Below are 11,640 nucleotides of genomic sequence, written 5' to 3' on the forward strand. Positions count from 1 at the left end.
TTTAAACGAGACTTTTTATGGATATCTTTGAGAAATGGCTTTCTCCTTGCCACTCTTCCATAAAGGCCAGATTTGTGCAGTGTACGACTGATTGTTGTCCTATGGACAGACTCTCCCACCTCAGCTGTAGATCTCTGCAGTTCATCCAGAGTGATCATGGGCCTCTTGGCTGCATCTCTGATCAGTTTTCTCCTTGTTTGAGAAGAAAGTTTGGAAGGACGGCCGGGTCTTGGTAGATTTGCAGTGGTCTGATGCTCCTTCCATTTCAATATGATGGCTTGCACAGTGCTCCTTGAGATGTTTAAAGCTTGGGAAATCTTTTTGTATCCAAATCCGGCTTTAAACCTCTCCACAACAGTATCTCGGACCTGCCTGGTGTGTTCCTTGGTTTTCATAATGCTCTCTGCACTTTAAACAGAACCCTGAGACTATCACAGAGCAGGTGCATTTATACGGAGACTTGATTACACACAGGTGGATTCTATTTATCATCATCGGTCATTTAGGACAACATTGGATCATTCAGAGATCCTCACTGAACTTCTGGAGTAAGTTTGCTGCACTGAAAGTAAAGGGGCCGAATAATATTGCACGCCCCACTTTTCAGTTTTTTATTTGTTAAAAAAGTTTAAATTATCCAATAAATGTTGTTCCACTTCACGATTGTGTCCCACTTGTTGTTGATTCTTGACAAAAAAAATAAATTTAATATCTTTATGTTTGAAGCCTGAAATGTGGTGAAAGGTTGCAAGATTCAAGGGGGCCGAATACTTTTGCAAGGCACTGTATCTAGCTGGCTGGCTGAGAGGCACTTTACTTGGCTTGTTCACCAGCAAAAGTTGGCCTCCTCGCCTGGTTCTCAATGGAATTAAAAAAAATTTTTTTACCTCTCTTGCTTCATTTTTGGATATCTGCAATATGACCAGGATGTATCGTGTTTGTGTTGCCGTCAAAAGAGTAAATGATATATTTCGGTAGAAATAAGAAATATATGGGCATTTTGGAACCAGGAACTCCTAGCATAAACTGTATGCTTTCTCCTGTCTGGAATACACCTCTTTGCTAACTTGCGTGCACAGAACCCCACTGCGATTTTTTTTCTCCACAAAAAAAAAAATAGAGATGAGCTGTCCTGATATGATCGCGCAGTCTCCCTCACACTCCCTCCTTCTCCCTACTCTTTTGGTCTTTTTTCGTCAGGCAGGCAGTGCACTAGCACTGGAGTTATTTATTAAAGTTAACGATGATTGACAGATGAATGTGTTTGGTCTTGCCAAAGTCAAGAACTTCTGAAGTGCCGCTTGTGTCAATCAATCTGAATAAATACATTGAACACCCCCCCCAAAAAAAAATTTGAATTTTTTTTTTTTTTTTTTTTGTGGGGGGGTGGGCAGGTGCGCTACATCGCAAAAAACAAGGTATCACTGTAATAGTGAAATGTCCAAGCTTGGTGTCATTGAAGAACGATTGTTGTCCGTGTCTCTGCGATGTGAAATTTAAAATTTGAATATTCAAATTAATCCAGTCAGCTACATATTAATGTGAATTGGGATGTGGCAGTAAGGCAAAAAAAAGAACTAACTAAAATGGCTTGAAATATTATGTTCTGAGCACTTTGAACGCAAGTTGTCGCGCAAACTAGAGGAATGCCGATGCTGACTGAAAGAAAACTTCAGCTGCTTGCCAATGTCTAAAGCCAATTTTAAAAAACGATATTTGTGGCCAATATACTTTTTTAAAAGCATGTTTATTATGAAAGTCAATGAAACACTCATAATATAATTGTATATATTAGAACAGTTCTTGTCAAATATTTTTTGTTATGCCCCCCCACCAAGGAATAATTAAATGTTTCGCACCTCCCATCTCTCTGACGCCACTGTAAATAGTATAATTTATATAATATATAATTTGTCTATGAAATTTGTCTATAAAATTATTATAAGTACACCTCGCATAACATCAACACGCTTGTTAACATTAAAGGCAAGGCTAGGCACAATTCAACACAGGGCAAATTCAAAGTGCGTTACATCACATGAAAATCACATTAAAATCAATAGAATGTAAAAACAAAGACAATCGAAATAGGAAATACATTTATACATAAAAATCGCATTTAGTCACAAATACAATAAAAAAAATAAATACAAAATAAATGGAAAATGAATAAATGAATGAATGAATGAATGAAAACAATGACTACTACTACTGCTAAAAATTGAAATCAGCGATGGAGATAAAGCACAAGAGAAATAGAAAGCAAATAGATTGAAATATATGGACAGTTATGGATATGCAGTGTTAAACAAAAGCGTTTTTAGCCCTGATTTAAAGGAGCTAACAGTTTGAGCATACTTCAGACCTTCAGGTAACTTGTTCTAGAGGTGAGGAGCATAATAACTAAATGCTGATTCACCCTGCTTGGTTCTTGTTCTTGGAACATACAGGAGACCGGTTCCAGACGACCTTAGTGGTCTAGATGTTTCATAGGAATCTAACAAATCAAACATGTATTTTTGTCCAAGGCCATTAATTGTTTTGTAGATGAGCAGTAGTATTTTATAGTCTATCCTGTGACTCACTGGAAGCCAGTGTAATATTTTCAAAACCGGTGTAATGTGGTCCAGTTTCCTTGTATTTGTGAGGACTCTGGCTGCAGCATTCTGTACTAGTTGCAGCTTCCTGACTGATTTTTTATCAAGACCTGTAAATATACCGTTGCAATAATCCAATCTGCTAAAAATGAATGCATGCATAAGTTTTTCCATGTCTTGTTGAGTCAGAAGCCCCTTAATTCTGGCTATATTTTTTAGGTGGTAATAAGCAGATTTAGTGACGGACTTTAGATGGCTATCAAATTTTAGGTCTGAGTCAATAATTACGCCAAGGTTTCTGACTTGATTTGTAGCTGTAAGTGACATTGTGCTAAGGTGTATATCTCAACTTACAATAAAGTATGACTTTATTAACATTGTTTTTTGTTGATAACAGAAATGGCTAAAAGTGCATCAATTTTCCTGAATTAAAAAAAAGTCACATCCAAATTTTAAACATACACTCAAGGAACATTTTTGACCATTGGAAAGCAAAAAATTAAATTTAATAAATTCAATAGATAATAATGAAAAATTGGTGAGCAACATTAACTCAGAGCACAATATGCCAAACCATTTGACCAAAAAAACCCCCACAAAAATGAATATAAAACGACAATGTCATTGGACAGATGGAAAGTTTTAATTTTTGCTGCACTTTTATCGTCCAGCATGACCGAGACCGTGTCTAAAGCTGCAGGCAATATCCGTTCCTTTGCTATGGTGTGGGGTTGAATGCTCTAATCAACTTGGTATGCCACTTTATATGATGCTAACAGTGCTCGCTGGTTTATTGACGTAACACTCACAAAGTGGGACGATTGTTGGCAATATTTGGCACGTTTTTGCTGGGGAAAAAAATTCAAGCAGCTTATCAATGTGATTGGGGTCTATTGTCTTTAAGTGACATCTTAAATGATTTGTCTTCATGCTGTCCGCTGCCAACATTTTTAAACACTGTAAATATACCGGTCTTTCCTCGTCTCCCACTGTATTAAAAATGAATCCAAATGCTGCATAGGCTTCATCCAATTCCTATTTCCTCGTCGTAGCTTTCGGGAGACATCTCTGACATCCGTGTCAACATATTTTTTCATGGTGTCGCTGAAGGGTTTGTTCAATGTACTTCACATCTCATGCTCTTTACTGTGTGCTCGTTTAATGGAAAAATATTACGTGCACTCTTAAAATGAGAGTGCCACTGCCACCCACTGATTAAATGTGCAATTACACTTTATTCAAGCCAAAACACGGTATCGAGGACTGGTATTAGAAGAACTTTTTCTTCTTCTATTCCTTTTTGTAACAGTGGCCCCTAAGTGATACAGAATTACAATTAATAAAGATCATCACCTAAACAGTTAACATAACAGTTATACTACTACTATATCGGCTAATTATCTACTGATATAAAAAAATAATGTAAAACTTTCAGCAATTTGCATCCAATGAGGATGTAAGCTTTCTAATTTAGATGCGAATTTGATGCCATCAATATTTTTTGTAAACATTCTTGAAAAATAACGAGGAAACTATTAATCATAACAAAATGTTGAAACAAACAAACAAAAAAACTATTGAAAAACAACTCACTATGATGCTTTACAGCTACAATTGTGAATTAAATAACATGTTGTTTAAATGCATGCATTTCAAACATTCTTAAAAACGTCTAGACACCTGTGATGTTCAGTATTATAAGATTTTGCCAATATTACTGCAGTGAAGCTGCTAAATGTCCCAAAGGTATATTCTATCTTTGCTTTTTAATTATGCTCCATGAGCTCTCTGCCCCCCTCCAAGTTTGTGTCTGTTACCAGAGAAGCGAGTCAACAACTTCAAAAAAGATTAAAAATCCAACAGAGCAGTCCCTAAAGCTTCTGTCAGCATGTGCATGTCAAAGACAAATGAATGAGCTGACAGCAGAAAAAAATGTCAGTTGCTCCAGATAGTGAAAAATGGCTGACTGAGATGTTTTAATCCCTTTTCCCTTATGAGCAGACCAGAGGTTACGCTACTGATACTGTTACTAGACATAATAACACTGTTGCACTCACCATTATAGAATGTTACTCGAAATAACATTTAATCCATGAGATTATCTTGTATTGATTTAACACAGGAATGAAAAAGCAGCAATAAAAAGTTGCTACATGTTTCCAGTTTCTACTGTCAATGCCTCATCTCCATTACTACTGCTTGCACATGCAGCGAAGCAATGAAACCTACTCAATATTAAAGATTATGCTAAACACTTTACATATCTTGATTTATATCCTATCCTTACAGTGTGCTTCCACAATCAACAACAGAGCTGCCTTATTTTATACATTTACAGATCTGCAAAGATTTCACCAACCAGTATCAAAATCTATACTTTACAAAGTGAATAATGCTCTTTTTTAATTGACACCATCAGACAATAACTTACCTGACAAAGCATAATGTCCTAGTTACCTTAGATACATTTTGTCATAAATGCAAGTGAGGTGCCAAATTGAACTTTGAGTGACCACTATGAGATAGTGTAAAATCATAACACAACATTCAACATACCTGCAACCCATTTACATCAGAGACCTTGTAATACTAACAACATTTTTACAGGAAGGGAAAGGAAAGGAAAGGAAAATGTTTAATTGGGACTGTTTTCAATTTTCACTTATGGTTGTACTAACGTGCTCTATGCACAAAACACTGTGACATCTGTTTTTACTGCTTACACCTTTCTGGTCTTTATTCATAAATTCCGTTCATATTCTCGTGTTTCCAGCCCAGTTTGAGCTTTCATAAAGATCGTTTTTTGTTTTGTTTTGTTTTGTTCTGAGAAAAAGAGACCCCAGAACCGGAAATGAGCAATGAGTGATTTCAAAGAGTTGTCGGGTTCAGTGACGATATCTGCTTATGAAAATAATAATAAATGCTAGAACTGAACAATATTGGAAAAAACTGACATTGTGACTTTTTGGGGGTTTGCAATATATTGTGATATTTATTGCGATATCAAAACTGGAATAATTTTCACCAGATGACTTGAATAGTTCTGTTTGGGAAGACTTTGGTGGATCACTATGACCACATTGTATTCATTAGAGATGTCCCGATCTGATCACATTATCAAAAGTCGGGCCGATCATGGTAAATGGTGTTAATGGTTACACTTATATAGCGCTTTTCCACCTTTCTAGGCGCTCAAAGCGCTTTACACTATCTCACCATCCGCATCTCACCATGGTGACGCAGCACCAGGAGCAACGTGGGGTTCAGTGTCTTGCTCAAGGACACTTAGACGTGTTCATCAGGGCGGAGAATCGAACCCACAACCTCTGGGTTGGGGAACAATTACTCTACCACTGAGTCACACCACCCCACAAAGTCATGCCATTTTGCAGAGAAGTATCAGGTGAAAAGGTTTAATAATCAGAAAAATATATTTATCCTTTTTTTTTCTTCATGCTTGTGTAGCCTCTCACCTTCCCTCCCGTTAAGCAGTGTGACCAAACTGTTTTTCTTGGTCACCAGTGCAGCTGGCGTTTCGAACTTAAAGTTAACGATGATAGAAAGGCTGGTCGCTTTGATCTGGCCAGAGACGCCTCAATAGCTCTACGATCAAAGGCACAAATGTGTTAATCATCGTTAAGCTTGGTACACAGTCTGAAGTGTGCTGGGGCAACTAAATCATTGTGTAAGTGAGAGGCTGTTCTCAGCAGTGTGAGTGTCAAAGCAAAAAAAAAAAAAAAAAAAGATACGGTATCTGATCAAGACTTGGTTTTGGCAGAGTCTCAAAATTAGGTCACTCGGGTGCAAAAATATGCGATCCGGACATGTCTAGAATTCATATAAAACCGTTTAAGCCAAGCTAAGGGGGTTTATCTGTGAATGATGAGGATTGGTGTATATAAAGCGGATCCAAGAAACCATGTCTCTGGACATTTTCTGCTTTTATGCAGAAAATGCAGAAAAAAAAGCTTACAGAAAAAAAAAAACACGTCCTGCGATGGGACTATTGCACATGCCCATATTGCGATGTTCAAATGATATATTGTGCAAGTCTAATAAATACAACTGCACCTCAATGTGAACATTTCCTGGAATTAATTTACACTTAGCCTTTCTGGTCTTCTTTGTGGAAGATAACCGGTTCACTCACATTGATACAAATGCCAGACAGATTTTCAGACTGTCTGAAGGAAAATCAAAATCTCACTAACTTCATTCATTCATTCATTCATTCATTCATTCAGTCATTCATTCTCTCACACCGTGGGAAGGTTTGTTGTGTCGTGGCATCATTTCCTACTTTATTTTGAAGGTTTTACCCTCCTCATTTCAGGGCACTTGCCCTTTCTCATCTTCTTCCTAATCACCACTTGATCCCGCCTCTTTCCCATTACCTTTTCTGTGCATATATAGTCAGTCTACCCTTTGTCATCTACTAGAGTGTCATTGTCCGCTGACGTGTCACCCGAGCCATCGTTTTGTCCACAGCCATAGTGCATAAGCCATTTTAGTTTGTTACTTTGTGTTTTTGATAACATTTTTGTCCTCCTTGGTGGAGCGAATTTTTGTTTTAAGAACCTTGCCTTGCTTATTTTTACACTGAGTGACAAATTGTGAAATAAATACCTTTTTTTTTTCATTCCGCTTATCCTCATGAGGATGGTTGTTGTCCAAAATTGCTCCTAATATTTGTCCATGGAGCCCTTTTTTATTTATGTATTTATTCATTTATTTGTTCATTTAATGTCTGTGGGCTAATTAATTAGATCAATTAATTGTGGAATTAAAATGGCTACTCCTTTCATATTTGTGTAAGAGTTCTGTTCATATATATATTTTCTGTCTCAGGGCTGCTTAATTACATTTATTTATTGTGGTTATTATAGGGAATGGGACGTACTACGTCATTGTTTGGACCCGCCTCCATGCTGGCAATATAATTCACTTCCGGGCCGGCAGAGTCAATGCGGATTGTAACGTGTGATAGTGCTAAGCTAACTCTTTCGGTGTTTTAGAAAGAAAATATGGGTGCTTTATTGTTGCGTTACCGGGTGCAACAGCGTCTCCTACGACAAAAAAAGGGGTGAGGAAAAATGGACTCACTTTTCACCGTTTTCCTGCATGGAGGACCAAATATCAGATCACGAAGGTACGACGGATGGCTGGTGTTCCTGTCATCTCTACTCTTGTAAGTTGAACGATTTATCCACTTTTGGTTTCAATACGTTTTTGTTTTTTTACACCGTTGTGTAAATCTGCCTCGGTAGCAATGCTCGCCTACTACGACTCCCCTACCTGTTGTGTTCCTAGGTAAACCTGCTGACAACACATCCCGATTGGTCACCATCTCTCTTCTTGGATCATTTGACAAAGAAAATTTGTTCAATGGAGTGGTTCCATTTGTCCTGTGTCGGACTCAAACAAGCCCCTGCAGCAGACGCCATCTGGGTCTGCCCTTCTCGTCGATGAACTGCGGGCTTTTAACTTGTGAAAATGCAAGAACTTTAATGCACATATTTATTCTGCCTGGCTATTTAACTATGGCCAGTGACGTTTTTTTTTTTTTTTTTTTTAACCACTTTGACAAAGACACCTTTCATTGTAATGTTGAATTTATATATTCTATTATTATTTTTAAATTATAATATTCTTATTTGCACTTATGTAGACTTCAGACTGTCAATTCAAATAGTGTTGGAAAAGTTGCAATACCTAAAATAGAAATGCAAGAACTGTAAAGTACATATTTATACACCTTTATTTACCTAAGGCCACTGGATGTTTTTTAACTGCTTTGAAAAATACAGGTTTTGTTGTGATCTTGTATTTATATAGTATATAGCTTTTTATAATGTATTATGTATTATAATATTTGCTGCCCCCTGCCAGAGTGTGGGCCATTTTGTACTAAAAGGATTTTAAACTGTCAGTTCAAATACTGTGTTGGAGACTAGTACTTGCAATACTTAAAATGGAAATGCAAGAACTTTAAAGCACATATTTATCCTGTCTGGCAATTTACCCAAGGCCAGTAAATAGTGTTTTAAACTGCTTTGACAAAGACACGTTTATTGTGATCTTGTATTTGTGTATTACTTATATAATATTTGCTGCCACCGTCAGAGGGTGGGCCTTGTTTGCACTAATTTAAAGATTTTAAACTGTCAATTCAAATATCGTATTGGAGAAATTGCATTACTTGAAATAAATCTATTGCAACTTATCAGTCCCAGTTCTTGTCTACAACACTGTCCAAAAATTGTCAATGCATATTCCAAATAGAATAACAAAATTAAGTCACCTGACTTTGTAATTATTACACCTGTTTATTATGAAGACCTGAAGTAAACAACAAGCAGTTACAGTTTGTCAAGAAGTTGTTCAAGTCATGTTTTGGTATTCATATTTTATTGACTTTTCATAACACTTGGGATCGTGTTTGTAAGAGCAGAGCAAACTGAAGTTTCAGCGTGCACTCTTCGCCTTTCCAACCTCTCAACGCTCCGATGTGGTGCGCTTGACCTCAGAATAACCCAAGAAGAGATATGGTGACCAATCGGGATGTGTTGTCAGCATTTCATATGCAGGTTTTCCTAGTAACACAACAGGTAGGTGATGAGGAGGAGTAGGTTAGCATTGCTACCGAGGCAGATTTACACAACAGTAAAGAAAAAAACAAAAACAAAAAACGTATTGAAACCAAAACGGATAAATCGTTCAACTTACAAGAGTAGAGATGAGGGGAATACACTCTCATTCCAGCAGAAATATGATCATAAGAAATGCTTTTCCGACGAACCGCTGCAATCCAGCCATCCGTCGTACCTTCGTGATCTGATATTTGGTCCTCCATGCAGGAAAACGGTGAAAAGTGAGTCCATTTTTCCTAACCCCTTTTTTTGTCGTAGGAGACGCTGTTGCACCCGGTAACGCAACAATAAGCACCCATATTTTCTTTCTAAAACACCGAAAGAGTTAGCTTAGCACTACCACACGTTACAATCCGCATTGACTCTGCCGGCCCGGAAGTGAATTATATTGCCAGCATGGAGGCGGGTCCAAACAATGACGTAGTACGTCCCATTCCTTATTGTTGTTCGTAGGTTCCTAGTTTGCCAGTAGAAGGAGCAGTGTGATCATACTTCATTTCAAACTCGTTAATACGCAAACAACCCAATTGTAGATATGTCCTGCTTAAATATCCACAGTAATATTTCATAGGAATTCAATTCATAGCACCTAGTGCAAGCACTATGTTTAGAACAATCTACTTACGGTAATTTAATATATGATTATGCAAGAGGACACATACATCTTAAAAAGCTTCTCTAAATTGCTGCTCGGTTCAGAGGACAAGGTTGTACAAAGGCGATGTACTGTATGTCTGAGTCTGTGGTGCTAGTGCGGACAAGTGCTGTTAACACTGTATTGTAAATAACATTTTTTATTTAGACCGGAAAAGACCAAGCAGCACTTGACAGCACGGTACTTTTTTGTACAGAAATCCCTTTTTTTTTTGCCAGACGCTAATGGCTGTGCCTCTATGATGAGTAAATGTACTTTGTCATACAAGCTATATAGGGACTGCTTTAAATCATAGCACTAAACACTAAAGAAATCTTATATGAGAAGAAAAATGAAAATATTGTTAAAAATGTGTGGGTGTGCTTCCTTTTGTGAACTCAATAAGGAAAAGAGCATACCTTCACCAAGGATTCCTAAAAATGTCAGCCTGACTTGTTTGATTAAGACATAGGGATCATTAGAGTTTCCAAGACTGTCATTCTAGCTTTTATTTTTCAGAAGCAATCTGGCCAAAAACAGATATAGTTTTTAAAAAGGCGTCTTCATAGGCAAAACAGCCTCCTTAGCATGCAGCTGGACCGAGAGGGTTCATGGTACGGAAGCGCAGTGTATGGAATGCAATTTTGATTCTGACAAGAGGAGATCCATCCTAGCGTCCCTGGTGGTTTGGAGCTATTTGCAGTGACTTTGGACGTCAGCCAATGGCTGAGCCAGTAAGGAGATAGAATTTGTAACTCAATAGCAAAATGCAACTTTTTGATTTTTAAATACATACAATTCCGTAAAATCAAACACTGAAAGCTCATTTCCTATCATCACTCAATCTAGTGAATCTGATGAGTCACAGTGCCCCTTGGCAACATACCAACAAAAATTTGAGCTGCTTCTGACGTAACCTCTTATCTTGCAATCCTTTGCTTTGATGATGTAATAATCTGCAATATGGACGAAAAACATTCTCTTTGTGTAGGGACAACATTTTCATAAATGTCTGGTAAGTGTGCTGGATGTGGTATTTTGGAAATTCGCACAATGATTATGCATTTGGAGAATTTCACTACTAGAATTGCAAATTGGCATCCATTTGGTCCGGGCTGAGAATTTTAAATGAAAATGTACAGCTTTGCAACTATTCAGAATTATTAGCCTTTTATGACTTTGTACTGGCTTAAATCCAACAAGCAGTCAGGAATGATAGAATTGACATTAAAAGCTATTTATTGATTTAAAGAGGTTTTCAATGAGTAAGTGAAATTTTTTAGACAGGGTGTAAGAGGAGGTTATTACATTGATAGTTGGCACAAAGTGGACAAATAACACAGAACAGCTCTACAATTAAAGCAACACTTTAGAACGTTTCAGTTTTGGTTGATCTTAGCAAGGCCTGTGGACAAAAGTGGTATTGTTTTGACTTCAGGAAGACTGCGTTTCCCACGAGGACCAGCGCACACCCGTAGAGTGTCGTAAAAATCATCATTCAATTAAAAATCAATCTCCCGGTTGCCTGCAGACGGATTAACAACATTTCTGTTTCCAGTGGTTGTGTGAAAGAAGAATTGTAATAAGTTAATGAATTCTGTTGTGGCTAAACAATAGCATATGACTGGTAGCAACCGTGTGGCTAAGTGTGGCTAACCCCCCCACCCCACCTGAACTGTCACGCCAATGAGTGAAAGCCGGGCCAATGTTTATTCTGTATATTATGGCTTTTTTTTCATTGTCAGAGATGAGACTTTTT

General features: G+C 37.5%; 1 long non-coding RNA gene across 1 annotated transcript; it reads right to left on the reverse strand.

Annotated features, from left to right (window-relative positions):
• Window positions 1-9,002: 9,002 nt before the first annotated feature.
• LOC130917363 (uncharacterized) lies at window positions 9,003-10,273 on the reverse strand. The gene is made up of 2 exons (XR_009063450.1): window positions 9,324-10,273; window positions 9,003-9,190 (listed from the first exon to the last, which is right to left on the reverse strand). It is a non-coding gene; the product is annotated as an uncharacterized LOC130917363 (long non-coding RNA).
• Window positions 10,274-11,640: the final 1,367 nt, after the last annotated feature.

The sequence above is a fragment of the Corythoichthys intestinalis genome, chromosome 6 (genome assembly GCF_030265065.1).
Source record: "Corythoichthys intestinalis isolate RoL2023-P3 chromosome 6, ASM3026506v1, whole genome shotgun sequence".
Taxonomy (NCBI): Eukaryota; Metazoa; Chordata; class Actinopteri; order Syngnathiformes; family Syngnathidae; genus Corythoichthys; species Corythoichthys intestinalis.